The 20041-nt window shown below is 43.1% G+C and overlaps 1 long non-coding RNA gene across 1 annotated transcript; it reads right to left on the bottom strand.

The window, feature by feature from the left end:
• Nucleotides 1-1417: 1417 nt before the first annotated feature.
• Nucleotides 1418-7005, bottom strand: LOC106040368 (uncharacterized). Its single transcript, XR_001209869.3, has 3 exons — nt 5588-7005; nt 3159-3268; nt 1418-1559 (listed from the first exon to the last, which is right to left on the bottom strand). It is a non-coding gene; the product is annotated as an uncharacterized lncRNA (long non-coding RNA).
• Between the last annotated feature and the right edge of the window lie 13036 nt (nt 7006-20041).

The raw sequence follows: 20041 nt of genomic DNA, 5'->3' as shown, positions 1-20041 counted from the left end.
AGGACTGTAGGAGAGGTGAACACCTCTAACCCCAGACTTCGGCCCTCTCCGAGGGGAATCGAGCACTTCCAGAGGACGTAGCATTTCCAAAGGAAAAAGAAAAGCTGTGGCTGGCATGGAGAGAAACACAAAATGGATCCTTCCTGGCAAGGCCCACATTATGCACAATGTCTCCATGAGCCTTACAGCCATGTTTGACACACCTCAAACTCACCAGCTTTGGGTCTCTGCCCCAGGTTGATACATTATGTCAGGAACAAAGAGGAAGAACAGGTTTATCTTACATAAAAAAAAAAAAAAAGAAGTGTTGGATATTACTGAATTACAGAAAGTACTGACCTCCTATGTATCACACTATTTTTTCCCTTAGTGTATTCTATGAGATCACTAGTAGAAATATACAGGCTCCGTGCAGTAATCAGGGATTTTTTAATAGGTATTTTCCTGTCTCTGTGGTCGTTTGAACGTTTTTCTGTAGAAACTCAACTGAGAATTTCCGAAAGAGACTAGTACTACCAGACTGGTTTAATCCCTACTTCCTTTATCTGCATTTCTAAGTCTCAACATGATTTAATTAGTGACCAGCCTTACAGCATGTGTGGATTACTGTCCTATTAAGACAACAAATTTTTAACAGGATTTTAAAACAACATTTGCAAAACTCATTATCCCCAGCCCAGTCCCCAGCCATTCAAGGGGACAAGTGGACCTTTGATGTTTGTAAAAGTCATATTTCTGAGCACATTTCTTGTATTTTTGCACTGGGATACTGCAGACTTTTGCACATCTTTCTGTTGCTCCTCTAGAACACAAAGTGTATCATAAGCCACTGTTTCCGAAGAAGGATTGGCTGGCTTTAGCTCTGATAAATATATGAATAGCTGCACTGAACCCCGAGACAGAAGCAGTCATCTCACCTGGCTTCTGGCAAAGCAGGAAGAGGTGGTGTATGCCGTGGGTGGTCCACGTGGCTGGATGCAGTCCCTCATTCCTGCCAGCTCTGCAAGATCCACGTCTCCATTGACATTTCCACTTTTGCCAGCCTTAGCCACTAATTTTATTTGCAGCAAACAGTGCAGATTTAGTCAATTCTGCTTGAGGGAAAAACAGCTCTGGCAGACAGCTCTCGTATTTAGCATCACACCTTTTCACTTTTCTCCACATTCTCTTTGAATACTGAAGAAAGTCATAGACTTCAACATGAAAGATAACTGCAGTAGCCATCTTCCCCATTTCAAAAGCAGAGATGTCACTAGTGACCTTGAGTGGCTAAATGTAAATTCATCATTGCAAAGGAACATTTGTGCTTGATTCACAAAACTTTTGTTTGATTTTAAAAGAAAAAATGCATTAACTCTGATTAACGTGGAAGGTACCTGGTTATTGGAGGCATGGGAAGTGGGACCAGAATGGTGTTGGCTTTGTAGTCTGCTGGAGATAAACTGGAAAAGAGGTGGGAGATGGGGAAGAAGGTTACATGGAGACAGAGCTCAGCCCAAGTCACCCATCGGACCTCCATGGGCTCCGGTGGTTCTGTGCCAAACTGCCCCCGTGTGAACCTGTGCACATGGAAGAAGAGCAGAGAAATGGTGGACAAAGAAGGGAAGATTTAAACAAAAAGCAGCAAAGGGTGAGGACAGAAAGATGATATGGCTATGCCACGCGGAAATTACAATACAAAGAAGTAACACCTTGTCTTCTGTCTCTAACACAAAACAAAGACTTCAGTGCAGCTGGGAAAGAGAAATACCCTGGGCTGCTGTGGCACAAGCTGACGCTGAGGTTACACATGCACAAACGATGACCCAGAAGGCCAGATCATAGCTGCCCAAGCTCCAGTGCCTGCATTTCTGTAATGGTGTCAGTGTATAGGTTGTGCTGAAAAGCAATATACTGCAAAGCAAAGCTCGAAACACGGCTGGAGTGTAGGCGATGCAGACTGCAGAGCAGCCAGCAGCCCAAAACAATGTTTTGAAGACAGAAATGGCTGTGGGCATTGTAATAGAAAGTCAGCCCCAATCCTTGCTGCTCCAGAGGGGTTTCACCAGCACTACCACAGGTGGGACCAGGCTGAGATCCTGCTTCCACCCTTGTTTCCATGCATGGCTGAAATACAAAGAAATTAAATATCCCTGAACTTGCAGATGGCATTGCATGAAGGTAAAAGGAAGGGAAATGCCTTTTCCTTTTGTCCTTTCTAGGCAAGGACAAAACCGATCTGGCCAGGATAGTTTTTTTCTAATTAAATTAATCTTAAAAAAAAAAATGCGTACCTTCACATGACACAAGTAAGACTATTTGAACCCCAAAGAGCTCCTGAGCTTGCCTGCCACAAGCCAGGTTCCAGCAGCAGTCCTTATTTCCACATTTGATTGAAGAAGCACCATTGCTGGTGTGAGCTACTTCAGCTCACCCCTTACTGATCTCCGGGTTCAGATCTTTATCTCACAGTTTCCTCTTGCTGTTAAAAGGCAACACAGTCAAGAGAGGAATCTGGTGGCATAGGAAGTGGCTGAGTTTCACAGAAAGTGCCTGGTAAAACCCCTTCACCTGCTTCATCCATGCTGGGTTAACGGTTAGACTTGATCTTGAAGGTCTTTTCTAACCTAAGTGATTCTATGCTCGTATGATTTTTATTTCTGGTCACTTCCTTACTTAAGGATATCTCTCTGCTCTGTCCTTTAAAAATCCCTTGAGGGAAAAATATACCCAGTAAAATTAGATTTATCCTTGATATTCTTCAAAGGTTGAATGTAACCCAGGTGATCTGTTCACTGCTTTTCTTCCCACGCATGTGGATAAAAGACATTATGTTCAGCATTGTTTTCAAACTTTGTATTCGTGTCCTCAAAAGTAGTGTGGGCCTTTCTTTCTTTGAAGCAGTAAAGAAAAAACAGGAAAGGACAAGCTTTTTTGAGAAACAGCTCCAGGAGCAGAGGATAAAGTGAATTTGTCCAGATGGACCGGTTATTAAAATAAATAAAAAAAAAAGAACAAGGAAATGAACAAAAAAATAAAAAGAGCCAGAGTAACAGGTGAAGGGCAGGGGAGAACAAACCAGTATGCAAGAGCAGTCTGGCTAATGGCTGGGCCTGAAGAAAGGTGCAGACATTGAACAGGTGGGTAGGAAAGCCAAGGAAAAGGCCAAAAAATCTCACCAGTGCCTTGGGCAGCCCAAAGGAGAGGAGCAGGGAGATCTGTAAGCACCGTCAGCAGCTTCACCACCATGCCCACACTGAAAAGGCGGTGGCACCACTTCTCTCTGGAGCTGCAAAGGGCATCAGAAACACCTTGAAACTAAACAACTAATATGGAATACGTGCACACAGGCACATTTTTGTCCTTTGCTTGAGGCTATGGTTGATTCAACTACCACGTGTGATTTGAGTAACATCAGGATTCAGAGGGCCAAACTGACGTGTCCCTGAGACAATTTCATTAAAATATTTAAAACCACACAACTGCCAGTTGTTCCAAGTGGCAGACACTTGGGGAGTCAACGAGGAATTCACAAGAGCTCAATGAAAAGCAAAACCTCAAACTCAAGTGCTGCCAGCTGACAAAAGCAGCCTGGAATTACTTGTCTCAATTAGTTAAATTTGTGAATTCACATCCCCCAGAGTGTTTTTTTTTGGGGGGGGGGGGGGGAGGAGGTTGAATATTTACACAGTAACTTCCTTAAATCCTTACATCTTGACAGAACAAGCAACTGTCAAGACTCTTGATTTATATTTCTACTTTTGCACTGATTTTCCAGAACATGGGAACACCGCATCAGTACTCAGGTTCTGTTTCTCTAGCTGTTCAGCAGATTAGTAATAAACTGAATTCATTATTTTTATGGTAATTTAGGTTTCTTAAATTGATGATGCTGTGCAAATGAAAAAGTAATTAGTATGTGGATTCCTCGTGCCCACAAAACTCACTGCAATTGTGGCTATAGAAGGTCATCAGTTTTTATTTACTAAGGATTTTATGGGTTAACCCAGTGAGAGCTCTTTTTGTTGCTGCTATTGGTTTATTCTACATGAGAGTTGTAAGAGGCTGTAGCTGTTTCTTGCTTTCTAATTAGAGAAATAGTCTGTTCCAGCACAATAATTTTTATATTTCTGTTAGTTGGCGTAAGGCTGCGTCTATTTGCCCTTGATTACGTGTTTAATTAAGTCTACAATATTCCATAATTAATCTCTTAAACAAGATCTGAAATGGAGATTAGGTCTTGTTATGATTCTCAGCTTACTCATCTCTTTTTACTACATGAAAAGCCATTTCGCATCAGGCGTCCTGTTAACTCTTCGTGCTGTTGCCATAGTCCCAGCATTCCTTCCAACACTAACAATCAATATTTGCTAAAAAAAAAAAAAAAAAAAAGAAAAAAAAGTTTGGCAATGAGAAAACAAACAAACAAAAAAAAACCAACACAGCCAGCAGCATTCTGTGATGGTCTGGATTTTCTGCCTGGCCAAGCTCACACCTATAAAATTTCCCCCTTCTGCCAGCAGGTCTCCTACATGCCCTTCACTCCCATTAAAGCAAAAGAAAAAACACCCTGCATGAGCGCTCTGCTGCAAATTTTCCCTCTTTCCACCCCAGCTCCCAGCCTGAATGTGCTTTGTCTGGGCTGCTGCTTTGATGTGGCATCAGGCAGCTTTGAAACAATCACTTGAAGACAGCATTAAAGGCAGCCAAGGGTAAAACATCCAGCAGCCACTGTGCAACTGCACAGATATGTGCCAGAGCTGTGCAGGGAAGGCAGAGATACCCACAAAAACCCCTGACTTTGGGACCAGGGCTGCTTGGCTGCCGCGCAGAAAGAGCTCTACAAAATTTGGGCAGGAGCAAAGCTCTGCCCTCCCGTTTCAAACCCTTCACGACTTTGAGCTCAAGCAGGACAGATGCAGCCCTGCCAGAGCTGTTGTCACGTGTTGGTTTTGAACAATAGAGGATTGAGAAGGGGGGCAAAAAAAAGTTGTTTGTGTGCATCTGTCAATAAGGGAGCTTAAGCTGGCGATGAGAGGCAAGTGCTGGAGAGGTACTCCGGGAGATTAAGTGCAGCAGATTTATAGGTGAAATCTGGTTAGTGTTGATGCAAAAGGTTGTGGGGGAGATTTTCAAAAGCATGTGTGGGAGGAGAGACTGCTTGCATACTATTGATTTTCTATTTTGGTGCCTAGCTCTCATCTGTGTGTAACAGTCCTCTTGTGAAGCACTGGAGCTCCTGGAGATAGTGGAAGATGCCCGTGAAGCAAGCAGGAGCTGAGCAGTCAACACTGACAGCATCATCCAATGGAGGAAGGGAGGGAGGGAGATGGAAAACCATGGGAAAGACGCCCCCATTTCCACCACACCCCACCAAGTACTGCCATTCACGTGCAAAGGGAACACAGTGCCATGGTCCCCAGTCTTTATGTATTTTCCGAATAACGGGCAGCTACGGTGAAGGGCAAAGAGGAGCTGCACGATGTGCAGCACGTGTCGGAGAGCAGTGGCCTCTAGAGCTGCTGGCGGCCTTCCAGCTTTGCAAGCAGGAGTCATTGCTGCATCAGGGAGCACGGACACAGGGGGCTGGGCCCCAGAGTCCACTTACCCTTAATTAACTCATCCCCGTCTGCGGACAGTCCCATCCCGTGATGTTTCTCCCCTGTTTTGTCCAGACCTGGGTAACAGCACAGTGCAGTGGCAGCAAGGGGACGGGGCTGCAGCGAGTGCCCACACACAGGGTGGGGAGAGGGGGACGTAAAAGCAGGAGTGGCTTTAACAAAACCCTAACCAGAGGCACGCTGACTCTTCTTGCAGTCAGGAAACAGCAGCAGCTGCTGCTCCACCACGTGCACTTTGTTTTTCTTTCTAAAGGGAAAAAAATAAAGTAGGTCAGTATCTTATTTGCCAGAAGCAGAGATTAAGGATATTAGGAAAGGGCACAGAATAGTCTAAGCTGCTCAGGAAAGCATCGAGGATCCAACCTGCATGGGTTTGTTCATGAATGAGGAATTCAGTTGTTGACACAAAAAACAGACATCATGTTTAGATACTACATGAACAAGAGATGTCAGGTGTGCTGCTAGTAGATAGGAATATGCATTGATTAGAGGATATTAAAGCAAAGAGTGTGGTTTCTGGCTCTTGAAAACTAAGAGAAAGTAGAAAAATATTAGCTGTCATGAAATGAAGAGTGCTAATCAAATCCTACTTCACTTATGTAGTCTCACCTTCTAAAGCACTGCACACATACAAAGCCTCTTGAAATTATCATAGAATCACAGAATGGTTTGGTTTGGAAAAGGGACCTTAAAGACCACCCAGTTCCAATCCCCTGCCATGGGCAGGGATGCCACCCATTATACCAGGTAGCCCAGGGCCTTGTCCAGCCTGGCGCTCACCTCCGGGAATGGGGCATCCACAGCTTCTCTGGGCAACCTCTTCCAGGGCCTCACCATCTTCCAAGTGAAGAATTTCCTTCTAACATCTAAATCTCTCCTCTTTCATTTTAAAACCTTGTCTCCCTTGTTTTATCATTATCTGCCTAAGAAAAAAAGTCTTTTTCCATCTTTTTTTTATAAGCTCCCTTTAAATATTGAAAAGCTGCAATGAGGTCTCCTCAGAGCATCATCTTCTCCAGGCTGAACATCCTCACGGCCCTTGGTGAAGCCATGCTGGCTGTCTCTGATCACCTCCTTGTCCTGCATGTGCCTTGGCATTGCTTCCAGGAGGATCTGTTCTGCGACCCTTTGAGGCACAGAGGTGAGGCTCACCGGTCTGTAGTTCCCTGGGTCCTCCTTTCTACCCTTTTTAAAAATGGGAGTGCTGTTTTCCTTTTTCCAGTCACCAGGGACTTCACCTGGCTGCCAGGGCTTTTCGAACATGATGGAGAGAGGCTTGGCACCTCCATCAGCCAGTTCCCTCAGGACCCTGGGATGCACGGCATCAGGCCCAATAGACCTGTACCTGTTCAGTTCCATCAGGTGGTCTCAAACCTGCTCTTTGCTTACAGCAGGAGGGACTTTGCTCCCCCAGCCCTCATCTACAGTTTCAGGGAAGCGGGAGGCATGGGAAGCCTGACTGGCAGTGAACACTGAGGCAAAGAACCTGTTCAGTACCTCAGCCTTCTCCCCGTCTGCCATGACCAGTTCTCCCTTCTGGTCTATCAGAGGGGGGACACTCTCCTTGGCCCTTCTTTTCTGGCCCGCGTACCCACAGAATCCCTTGATGGGATGGGAGCTGCGGGTAACCAGCAGCATTTATGGTAGCTAAACGAGTGCAGGAAGCAGCAGGATGTCACCCGTAGGCCCGCCACCATAAATCCATAGCCATTAGGCACGGCAAGCGTTGTCAGACATGAAGGACTCGGATGTTTTGCCTTCCAGTCTTCACACACTGAGATGATAATTGTTCCTGCTCCTGGTTCAGGCACATCCCATCCAGCGACAAACAGGGAACATCACATTTCAGACCATTCCAGTTAACAATAATCTGCAAATTCTGGGAAAGTGAGAGAACAGAAAAACCTCGCATGTTTTATTTTTTGATATGGATAGAGACATTCACTGGGGAGGTAGGGAGGATAATATATACAAATTATACAATGCAACAAGATTTTGTACACTGGTCCATTAAGTACGAATTAGACGTTTCAGTGAAAGCCTGTTACTGAATACTCTGAAGTCTTCTTTCACTTAATTTCCTCTTGTGACTATGTCCACACGGTCTTTTCCTCGCAGGCAAGGAGCCAGTAACACTTGCTAAAAGCTGCAAAGCTGCTCAGGAAATCACCTCACCAGCACTTTGCTATTGGGGCCTCTCCTGTGTCAAAGAGGAACCAAAGCTTTTTCAAGTGGTCAGGTCAATAGGGTGCAAGACCACCACGCTTGTCTCCATTTGTGACTCTGCGGATTTTAAAATTAGACATTTTTAAGACGTATAATGCCTTGGAGATAGCCAACACCCTCAGGGAAGCAAGGACTGATTCTGAACAGCTTCATGGAAAAAAAAAATATTTTTCCTCATTAGCTACTGCTTAATTTTGTACTTTCCAGTTTCTCCCCGAGGTCCCTGGATGTAACAGTTAAGACTCTTGTTTACAAAGGAAAGTTAATGTGTTAAAACTATGTATTGAACTTCCATTCACTTTGGGATTTTGTTTTGTTGTTTTTTTTTTTCCACAAGAACAACTTCTTCCTCTTTTTATCTTTACAAATTAACGGAAGAGAAATTACCAGTGTATGTCAGGATATTCAATATTTTATCTTTGTCATATTTTTCTCACCTGATAGTTCAGCTGGAACCAGTAATAACTTGGTATGCTGTGATGTAGCTTCTACAGGACTTTCCTTTTTCCTTTGCAAGCTTTTTAATACTCAGTGTAAAGACATCGCAAACACCAGACTTCTTAGAGTAAAAACAGCCCTTCAGCATTAAAGACAAAAATGCAGACCGTGCTGATGCTGGAGACCTTCATCTGCCAACTGTATGTTGTTGTTCTAACCACTAGACATAATATTGTCATTCTGCAGTTGGATTGAAGTTTCCAGCAGTTTGGGAAGAAACATTATTCATGGTGACTTTAGTACCCTTCATGGATTAATTGGAGATATTTTCCAAATAATACTATTAGAAAACAGAATTATTTATAGATCAAGCTTCAGGGCCCTCAGTGAAATTGGTCTGAGCACCACATAAAGTAAGAGGAGCAATCTTTGACCTGAATAGATTGCCATCTAAGCAAACCAAAGGGAGAATTGATGAAAAGAGGATATTATCTCAGTTTTCCACAGGCAAACAGGAGTAACGCAGAAATTAAATGACTTATCTGAGGTCAGAGAGAGCCTGCAGCACATCCAGTCATCAAAATCACATCTCCCAGAGTTCCAGATTTAACTGTGAAACCATCTTCCTACTCTCATACAACCATCAAGGATGATTAAAAATAAAAAGATAGAGAATTAACCCTCAGCTTATAACAGCCTGGAAATTATTACAATATCTCTAAGAGAAACCAAATATCTTCCTCTCTATCATGTATCTGTTAGCAATTTAACAGTTCTTCCGGGGAGCTGGGGTACAGTAAAGTTTTTTTGTTGTTTTTTTTTTTTCTTTTCTTTTTTTTTTTCTTTTTCTTTTTTCTTGTGCTGCCTAGAGAATCTGGCATACAGGAATATTTATGAACTACTTAAGATGCTTTGTTGAAAACAAGTCACATAATTCACATGATTAATTTTGTTAGAGTGGCCACATCTTCCGCCACATTAAAAGGAAATATTGCTTTGTGTACTGATTGTTACATTATTCCACGCTTACCTTGATGCGACTTTCCTTCACAGAGGACAAAACTAATAGGAAACCAATTAATATCTTTGATGTGTAACAGCTGCTGGCCATCACACAGATACCATTTATATCTGTCTATTTCAACCTCTGCATTTTCAGAGACACGGAAGAGGAGGATTTCCTATGTGCCCAGGGAAATGGAAGTCTTACCTGTATAGAGCGCATGGAGCTTTGTCTCCAGTCTGGGGCCACAGAAACCCCTCAATATATTCATTCACCATGACAGTGTATTTTCTTCCACTTCCAAGTTTCACGTATTCAACCACAGGTCTTGTTTCCTGCCCTCAGACCTTGGTATATCTATGGTATTATGACACATCTGGAACATAACCTGAAAATAACGGGGATCCCACATTGGTATCACTGAGCCCTTGGGGAAACTTGGGGGTATGAGGAGCAAAATTGCCTTGGAACCTTTTCCTGACATCCAGCCTGACCCTCCCCTGTCCCAGCTCCATGCCATTAATGATCTTCTTAGCCAAGGTGCCCTCACAGATCTGTGCTCCTTCTTACACCCCTTTCCTTCCCACCAGGTACCTTGAGTAGTTATCTGGAGACCAGCTTTGCTTCCCTGGGGGGATGGAAATTGATCTTGTAACTGGCTGAAGGCTTGCTCCAGGGAAGAGAGAAATATTAGCTCAAATTGCATCTAAGATATTGCCTAGAAACTAGGTCTCCCAGTGCCTGGCCAAGTGTGCTAACCCCTGCAGGACAAATGGATGGACACTACCAATTCCACAGACGGAAACAGGAATGAGGCTGAAGTCTGAGCTAAAAAGTGGTTGAATAAGAGGACTGGGCTTTCTGGAGTCTGAGATGGTGGAAAGATCTCAGCTCCAATAAGAGGAAATAATAGAAGTGCATAACCTGGGCTTGGAATTAACTTCTCTAAAGCTGTACATGGGTTGTGTGGGACATCAATTTGTCCTTCTGAGATGCTTCACGCCATATTTAATCCATCCCATTAAAGCAGGGTCCAGAACCCAGATCGGAGACCCTGGTCTCCAACCTGGAAGCAATAAAGTTATAAATCACTAGGAACGAGCCACACACCTACCTTAAAGTGCTCATCAGCACCATTTAGGATAGCGTGGACAGTTTCCAGGACACAGGTGGTAAGCGCAGTGAATTCAGAGCTTCACTGTGAAGTATCAGCACAGGTCAGCATTATCCCAGTCCATCCTGTGATTTGCCCTCTCTGTACATTTTCCACGTAGTATAGAGTTTTAGGCTTTTAATACCGGACTCTTCATCCCACCAGCGGGTAAGTATTGGGTATGTTACCTCTCAGACGCAAAGAAAGTGCTTGCGCTTCCAGCTACATAGCTGAATCTGACTGATAACAGCCTTTTGTCCAGTACGTTAGTAGTCACGAATCATATTTAGGGACTGAGGAGGTTGGGTGCCATCATCTGCTCTTCATTCGCAGTTCTCTGCTGTAACCTGTGTTTCCTTCTCGGTAATCACCCTTGAAAGCATCTCCAACTTGGCAGTCCATGCCAAAACCATAAGCAGAGAAGGTTTTAAAAGAATGCTAGGAAGAATCCCAGTTTTGTCAGCCTCTTTTTTCTTGTCCAACAACACAGCACATGCCGCAGAAGCACCAGGAAGCAGAGGCCAGGACCCTGATGCCAGAGGACTCCCTGGCAAGCTTTAGGCAGCACAGAGAGGCCCAAGGAGAGGCTGAAGATGGGAGGGGGCAGCTTCTCAGGCTTTCTGCTCCACTGCGGCCCTGCTCAGCCCAGCACACAGCTTAAGCCCCAGAGAGGTGGCTGCCTGAACCCACCAAGGTCCAGGGAGCAAAAGCTGGAGCCTCCCATTTCACACGCAGCTCTTAAGCAGTAAGTTAATAGCTAAAAGGCAGCAAAGAGGCAGAACCTGGCACGTTACTTCCTTGCAGCTTTCACAAAATGCCAACGTATCTGTCAGTCCCTAACCAGCTCGGCATGCCAGTTTTCTGAATCCTGTTCTTCAGTTTCTCTTGCCTACCAGGCAAACCCACCTCTGGGCTGCATCCCAAACTCTGCTACCAATAGCACAAAGCATCGGCCTCTGCTCTCTACTAACAGTGTCCTAGGAGCCCCCCAACACTCTGTGAACAGCAAAGGGTGGGCAGGTGGCTTGCAACGGGTGCCAGTGCTGCTCTGGAGGCTGCTGCCATGACATGCTCCATCAAATAGCCTTTGCAGTGTTTAACATCTGGGCACCGTGCTCCTTCACCAGCCCTCACTTTCCAGGGCATGTTTTTAAGCTGCTCCAAACCTCAGATCTCTGACCTGTAAAAGCCGTGGGAAGGCAATTCACGGCGCCTGACTTCACACGTGACTGAGCCGCTCACCCAAGGCTCCCTGCACAGTCAAGCAAGGAAAAAAAGACATTTTCACCATGTGCTTCGTACGACCCTGCTCAGATGTGCACCGAAGCCAGCTGTGCACCAGGAGCAGACGTTCATCCACACATGGAGCCAAGGGTGACCGGCTCAGAAGCGGGCACACAAAGCCGGGGAGATGAAACCCACCGGGTGCCACTGGGACCTGGCCACATACCAGCAGCTTGTGATTCCTCCTCTACGTTTGCTGGAAGGAGCGTTCAAGGGTTTCAGAAATTTATTGGGATGCTGGCATAAGTGATCAATTTCATCTGTTTCTCCTTGTTTTTCCATGATTCATGGCTTTGACATGTACCTCTGTATTGTCTCTGTTGAGTTAGTGCTAGGATCTCTTGGGGAAAATTTAACAGTTCACACAACTAACTTAACACTACTTGCTTGTACAAGTTATAAAATTCACTTGCATTTTATACACCTCTTCTACCCACTACAGATCTATTATTCTGGAAATGACAGAGAATGATTCCAGGATTGCCAAGCTATTCAAAAACCTCGTCATTGTTGTGCAGGTTTGCAGTAGCAGTTGTAGTCTTACAGGAGTTGCTGAAAAATTAGTGAGCATCTTCCCTAAGAGATTGCACAGGTGTTTTTCCTACCATAGTTGTGGCTTTCACTTTTAAATAAAATCTATTTTTTAGAAATCAACTTGTCCAATTCAAAGTCTGATAAAACAAACTACATATTATGGTCTGGAAAAAAATGAAGTAAGAGGGAAAATGGGGCAGTTTTGATTATCTTGTTCCATGGAAAGGAAAAAAGAAAGTAATTTGATTTATTGGTACTGTAAGCATTACGGCTGAAAATGATAATGTAACAGAGCCTCGGGCTTTTTCCATAGCTCTAACTCTGTTTAGATGGCACATGAAAGCTCATCCTGCAATGACAAGAGCGAGTGCGTGCCTCCAATTACACTGGCATTTGAATGGCACTAAAATGAAGGCACTAAACACTGCTGAGAGCTGCCTCTCATGCTCAGATTAACCGTAGCCAATATTTCAATTTGCGAATCACCATAAAGACAGTCGTATGGTACATTCTAGTAACAGGCTATACTTAGATTTGATAGAATTTTTATGCTCTTTCAAAAAACAAACACACTGCATTCAGTTTTCTACTTGCTATAGTTTCATCCACTGTAGAGGCTGCCTCCTCCCACCCACGCTTCTCTTCTGCTTAGCTCCAGCGCCCAGAGAGCCGGAGTCCCCGAGGAGGAGTAAGCAGCTGGATGGGTGCGTTGGTAAGGCACTTCTGTGCTCAGCCTTTCACCCCCAATGAAGATTTAAAAGTGAAATGAGGCTTAGTCTGGTTTGTTAATATGAACCCGAGTACAAAGGCTTGACAGCTCCCTCTTGCTTAACCTTCAACACATTTGAAGACTTACATCTCCAGAACGTGCAATTAAAGCATTGTGGAGTACGTGCCACTATCAGATTACATTCTTTGATGGATACTGATAAAAAAAATATTTCAAAACAAAGTAGGAAAAAAAAGGAAAAAGCAAGATATTTTGAATACATCGCTTCCTTCACCCAGGTGGAGTTACTGTCTCTGCAAAGCAACCAGGTCAGAACATCTTCAACACAATGGACCACTTGGGAAAAATAAAAATCTTTGCATGCAGGAAACCATCCCCTTCCTAATGGAAAAGGGCAAATGTTGAGGTCACAGCATTCAGTACACTGGCTTCAGAGAAACGCCGCTTTAGGGGTGTGAATCCACTACACAGGAAAGTATTAAAAATTACAAACGCCCACTATTATTTTCATAATTAAGACAAAAACATCTTTCTTTCCTTCCTGTCTTAAAACCATTTGGATAAAAAGATGTTTTTACATAAAGGGCTACCAGTTTTAAACTGCTACATAAAATTCAACAGCTACAGGAACATCTTGGATTTTATTTATTTTTCCTTCTATAAAGCATGCTGTAACCTGGAGCTGAATACAGAATATTTGTTATCCATAACAAAGTGGGAAACCTCAGTTTAGCCCAACCTGTACGACAGAGCTAGTGTGCATGGGGGGGACTTTTCCTTAGTCTAAAAACTAAAATTAACCTGAAAAGCTACAGAGAAGGTAAGCATGGTTTAATAGTGAGCACTGAAGCTCTGGAGCTGGAAGAGCTTCGCTCAGTGGAACAGCCGTAGTTCTGTTTAATGTTCCAAACTCTTTCTAGAAACCAAGTTCCTGTGACCTCGTAAGAACTGAGATGCCCTAACTCTTTCTAGGCTGTGATCACCAATTTCTAAAGCCTTCCCAGGTTCTACAGCCTTCCCAGGAGCACATCCACACTAGGCGTGTGCCTGTGTAACTAACACTAACGGTACCCCCATCACCTGTTACACCAAGAAGCCTACAAAGCAACAGGCTGGAAGCAAGCAGCACAGTTTCAGAACTCCTTTTATTTGCAGTAAATGAGAACAGCTCTCCCTAATCCTCGTAATGACGGAGCACCACACTTCACCTCCTCAAGTGCTGCTCTCCCAGCACTTGGCAGAGCCCAGCTAATGGTGCTTTTCAGAAAGGGGTCAGGTCATTAGCTCCGCCGCAGACCTGCTGTAATTACTGCACTGTTCTGCAGCTCAGGACAAGCATGGTGTGCTATTGCTGGGGATCCCAAATGGTATTTTTCTACCTTGCTGGCTTGAATAGCTGTTACTGAGATGAGCAGCTCAGTAGCAACCCCCCTGTCCCTTGGCTGACCTCCACAGCTACATACGAGTAGCTCTCCTCTGCCTCAGTTGCCTTGTGGTCTGACTGAACATGGGAAATAGGAGAGAGAAGCAAGAAAATAGAGTGGATCAGAAACTGAATAGCCGCAAGAACATCAACCCCAATAGAGCATAGAGGACTGAATGCGAAGCTGCAGAGAGAAGAGCAGTCTACACTAGTTTGCAGTCTTTAAATTTTTGGCAAGAATTTAGGAAAGCAAAGTCAAATTTACATATGGATTCTTATCTTTAAGTAGAACAAGCCAAATTAAGACCCAGGAATTCAGATTTTTAGGGCTATATATAACTCCATGATAGCATTATATAAATAGTTTAAGTTCTCCATACATTACCTTAAACACTAATAAATGAAATTAGTTCTTACTGCTAACCCTAATCCTTTCCCCACTGCTGAACTCCAGCTGACCAGCCTTTCTGCTGCAAGTCTGTAAGCAGAAACTCATTCTTTTACAGCCTTGTGATCTGTGCTTAGCATGCAATCTCCTCCACATGATCTCTGCTTGGGAAGCAGTTCTGTTTCCATTTTTTTGGTTCATATCAGCAAATACCTAGATACCAGTTATCTCTCCTCTCCCAGGCTGTCTTTTGGCACTGTGGATGGACTTGTCTGCTATGGGATATAAGAAACAGCAAAGGAATTAGAGCTCTGTTCAGCCTCCTATTGTTATTTATAGCCACTGAAACCTCAGTGCTCTTCCCTCTGCATCACATTTCACAAAATTCATGGTGATGGTTACATTGATGGTTCCAGTCATACTCCATGCTTGTTTTTCACATTCTCCTGGCACACCATGCATTTGCCATCCAAAGCCAATTCACTATGACTTCTTAAAAACAACCAATAAATTAATTTTTACCAAGCTTTGCCTAGATGAAGCCCTACACCAATTACACTTCTTTTGCAACCCTACTAACTGCCCTCCTCTGGATCATTCTAGCTGCATTGACACCAGGATTTAAATTATTTTCTATGTCATAAACACGCTCCTCCTTAAAGGCAGAAAGATTGCATAAACAATCATTTTTCTTCCACAAACCAACACTTTTCAATATGCTTCATCATAGCTGTCAATAGTCTCCTTTAATATTTCCTGCACCCGCAATAGGCATTTAAAAGTCATTCAGATAAATGATATAATATCAATTAGAGCCTCTTTCCTGCTTGTGTGTTGTCCTTAACACATCAAAGTGAAAAGAAGTCACATTTATTATGCTGTCATGGTAATCACACTTTTACCTCTTGAATATATTGTGGACTAATGGGACACTTGCACGTCATCAGATAACCTAAAACTATTAGATCACACACATGCAAATTCCAGCAAGCAAAAAGGTAATCATTTAGCTTATTATGAATCATTTCTTCCATCAGCACACTACTAAAAACAAGTTTACTAAAAGTTTAAAGTAGGATTAGAAAATAAAGAAAGATTCAATCACTAGGTGCATTTCCCCCATTAAAGCATTCTCACATTCAACTCGAACAAAACCTGAAGCTGCAGCAGTCTGGTGCTTTCGCAGGGAGGAACTTAGCTGGAGCAACTAGCATCAGAGCTGATGAATATTTCCTAAAGATGAATATTTCCGAAGAACACATCTGCACTCCTGGATGTTCAGAGAACAAGCCTGTCCACTTCCCAGACAGGTTCTTGCAAGAGCATAGCCATCTTTAATGTTTTACACACAGGAGCTTCAGGGCATGGAACAAACCCAAAACAGACAGCAACGTTTTTAGGACTGTTTTAGGTCTTACACCAAATTCTGAAAGTAGCTCAGCCAACATCAAAACCCTCAAAGCCACCGTAGTATCAGCCCTCACTTCCCAGCGTGGCCATCACAAAGGTCACGAATGCCAAGTCCATCTCCAGTTTTGTCTTTACAGAGTTTATACATCCCACTTGCTTCTAACCATTACACTTTGTAGCCAGCTTATTCTTCCTATAGCTTTTCTACTCAGATTTAACAAGTATATTCCAGGTGATGTCTATAACCACAACCTGCCTACGTTCAGGCAGGTGAGGAAAAAAATACTCCCTGGACTAAGTCAGCAGATCAAATTAACCAGCCACTAGACTACACTAAGCACTAAGAACTGAATTTAAACTTAGCTTTCCCCACCGCTCATATATGCCCCCATGAAACTGTGTGCATGTTCACCCTACTGAGAAGCATCCCCCCCCTCAAAGCACACACGGTGATGCACTTCATGTAGCAGCTACTGCCGCTGGAGGCAGAACCCAGCCAACAGATGTTAGGATTGTTGTGGCATGTGGTTAAAATGTACTGCTGTGGCTTGCAGGAGTTTTGACATTTCCCTTTAACGGTACTATCCTGATTCTCCTGCAGTTTAGCTCCAGCGTACAGCCTGCCTACCTGACATGAAGCTGCTGGAATAACCCTCCAACAGACTGAGAACTCTGTAAATTGCATCTAGCCACGGCGGGGGGGTCCCGATGTGTAACAACGATGACAACATTGCATATGCACTGCATTGTCCAACACTCCATTACATCAGTTTACATCTATGAACAGAAGTCATGTTGTCAATGCAGATCAAGATGGGTTAAGCACATGAATTATAAGCAAATATGAGTAAAACGCTACCAGAGCTTCTTGCAGCAATGTCTAACAGCAAGTAATTAGGAAGAGCTTTATTACCATGACAAAAATCACTTGCTATCAGTGCTAAATGAACAGTATCAGTGTACAGTCCCTGGAAGCCTCAGAGATTTAACGAAAATAACTTTCAACACTCAATTGAAAAAGCCATTGAGAAGATAGGCTGATGTTGTCACTGATGTTTTCAGAAAACCATTCCTATTTAGCATGAATTTAGTTGAAAACACTAATCTGGATTACCAAGCAAAGAGTAATGGTAATACTGAGTAGACACGTAAAGCTCTCTTCCTAACGTTCAAGTCAAGCACAGAATAGTGTTTGCAATTAACAGAGCAGCAGCATATAGTCAATAACACAGAAGGAAGCTGTGCCAGTCTCCCATACCTAAAGGTTACAGGATCATTCAGGAAACTAATAAATAGGATGAGTCACTTCCACATTTTCTAGTCTGTATCAGGTGTTCCACTCACAGAATTAATTTTTTATTCAACAGATCCAAAGTTTACACACCATTATAAATGGACTATTTAATGCCCAATTAGATTGGCAATATTAAGATCATTTTATTTTAAGCTTCATAGCTTTTCAAAACATGTACAAATAAAATACTCATTACAAAATTCCATTTACTGAAGTTTTTCCGTGAATATACATCAAGCGTAATCCCAGCACACAGATAAGTGACTTTTACAGAGAGCACTATATGGAGCAATAAATGGGTTTTAAGACAGCCAGTCTTTCCAGACACATTACAACAAAAACAGTTTTCTTTCCCTTTGCCACATCCAGCATTTAAATGATATATTATTTTTTTTAAATAGCCGGGTCTGAAGTTAAAATGCAGTAAGTGAACTGACTGTGGAAGTCAAGAGGCACTCAGAAGCCCTGAAAGGGAAAATAAGCAGTATTTTTCAAGTTCACTAGTTCAGGGGTAGAAATCCCTGAGAGCCAGAAAAAAACAAACCCGTTTTCTTTGATGGAAAGATGTTTGCCAAGGGACATTACTGACAGCTTGTAAAGATAAACTGTAAGATTGAAGAGCAACAGTAAGGCAAAGCAAGCAAGCCAGTCTGGGTTTAAATGTAACAATAGGTAACTAGGAATGCTATTGTGGGGCAGCCTGGCAGGCACTTTACCAAGACTACCTGCTTGCAAGAAAAGCCTTCAGCAGAAACATATGCAAAGCATGAGATATGTACACACCAACCTTGTAGGTAAGATGGGGAAGACTTTTAGAGTATATGCCAAAAAACGTAAGCCCACTTGATCATAAACGGTATAACTGACCTCAATAGCTAAACCATAAACAAGATTAAACAAAATATTGCACCCCAATTTCAAAGTCACCACCAGGACACTTAGTGCTAGAAGCCAGTAGGTTAAAAACACAGATCTGTATCTATTCTATTGTTCGATGCCAGTGCGGAATTGCTCAGCCTCAAGTGTTTAATAGAATAGCTCTTTGAATGCACCCTAACCTGGGAGCTGATGGAGAAGCATGCTTCTGACCTTCCACCTGAGCTGCTGCTGGACATGAGAACAGCTCTGCTGCTCCTGCTTTTTGTGAGTGACATCCCAGCAGGGTCCTGTTCCTTGCTGCATGCTGTGACAAGGGTCCTGACTACATCCTTCTCCTCAAGCCTATTGTGCGTACAGAAGTTGCACCATTGAATTATGATGCTGTGCTGATTTTCAATGCTATTTAACACGTAGGCAGGTCAAGGCAGCTAGATGAAACGTAAGCACACCCATGCTGTTCGCTGAGGCTGAACCAAGCCCTCAGAATAGTAGAAGAAAACTGCAGTACTTCCAGGTTTTTGAAGCAACCAAAGCATTAAGTCTGTTACATCTGAAAGGCACATCAAGCACCACAATAAGCAACACCTGAAGGATAGCATGGCATAAATGGTGGAAGTGAGTCAAAATAGACCAGCCAGGTATAAAGATCTAATCCTAAAGGGTAAAGTATGTTTCACAACCACTATACACAAGTCTATGATCAGCTATAGGCTTAGAACTCTGTATTTAGTTGCTAACAGTTCTAAGAGCAACTTTCAGGTTCTGACCTTTACATAAAGTTGAATAAACTACCACCAAGGAGGAATGATCTAGTTTGAGATCAGATCATCTTTAAACTAGAAAGCAATCATGGTTCTTACGTGAGTTAGGTGAGGATCTCACACTAGCCCCACTTGTTCAATAGCAGTGCAGGTCTTCGAAGAGCAGGTGCTAACAGCACAGGCCCTGTGCTATTTCAACACGTAATTTCTTTGTATTATTTATGTAACTTCCTCAAAGGGTTAGTAGTTAAGCCAAGCTACTCCCAGCCCCACTTCCCTTCTTTTGTAAGGGAGCTCAGGAGCTGCAACAACTCTGCACACCCATTATGTGCTTGGTTTACCAGAACAGGAGCAGCAAGTTCCCAGAGCTCTGCCGAAGCATTACTTCTTATTAAAAGGCCTTAGGAAAGCAGCAGCTACAGAGAAAGAACGCATTCTCTTTCCCTGCAAGGCATTTTCCAGTATGCTCACAATGAGTAAGAAATACATCGAACTGCCGCAGTTCAATTTGTAATAGCTTTCCCTCTAAAACATTATATTCAGATATTTGTTCCACGTTAAGACAGATGTGCAGTTTTATGGAAGGACTGCTGTTCCAGTTCTCTAAATGGACTCTAGACTTCAGGCTTTTGCTCTAGATTTAGGTCACTTGTAATTAGATGTGTGGAAAATTCAGGCTCAGTTCAGTGTTGCTTAATTAATTTCTTAGTCTGTTGATTTGGCAGTTGTCCTACAAAACAGAACACTCGGATATTTAAACTTGTATTAAAAGAATACATCATGACAACAGCTAACCACCTAAAAATAAACCCAACTCTTTCTATACTGGTGAAATAACTATTTCAAATTGCCTCGAGTACAATGTGAAAACTCTTTCAGTTGCTCAGGTGGGACTATCAGCTTTGTTAATCAAAGGGT

The sequence above is a fragment of the Anser cygnoides genome, chromosome 1, assembly GCF_040182565.1.
Source record: "Anser cygnoides isolate HZ-2024a breed goose chromosome 1, Taihu_goose_T2T_genome, whole genome shotgun sequence".
Classification (NCBI taxonomy): Eukaryota; Metazoa; Chordata; class Aves; order Anseriformes; family Anatidae; genus Anser; species Anser cygnoides.
Note: the sequence above shows the minus strand (reverse complement) of the source record. Positions and strands in the feature narration are given on the sequence as shown.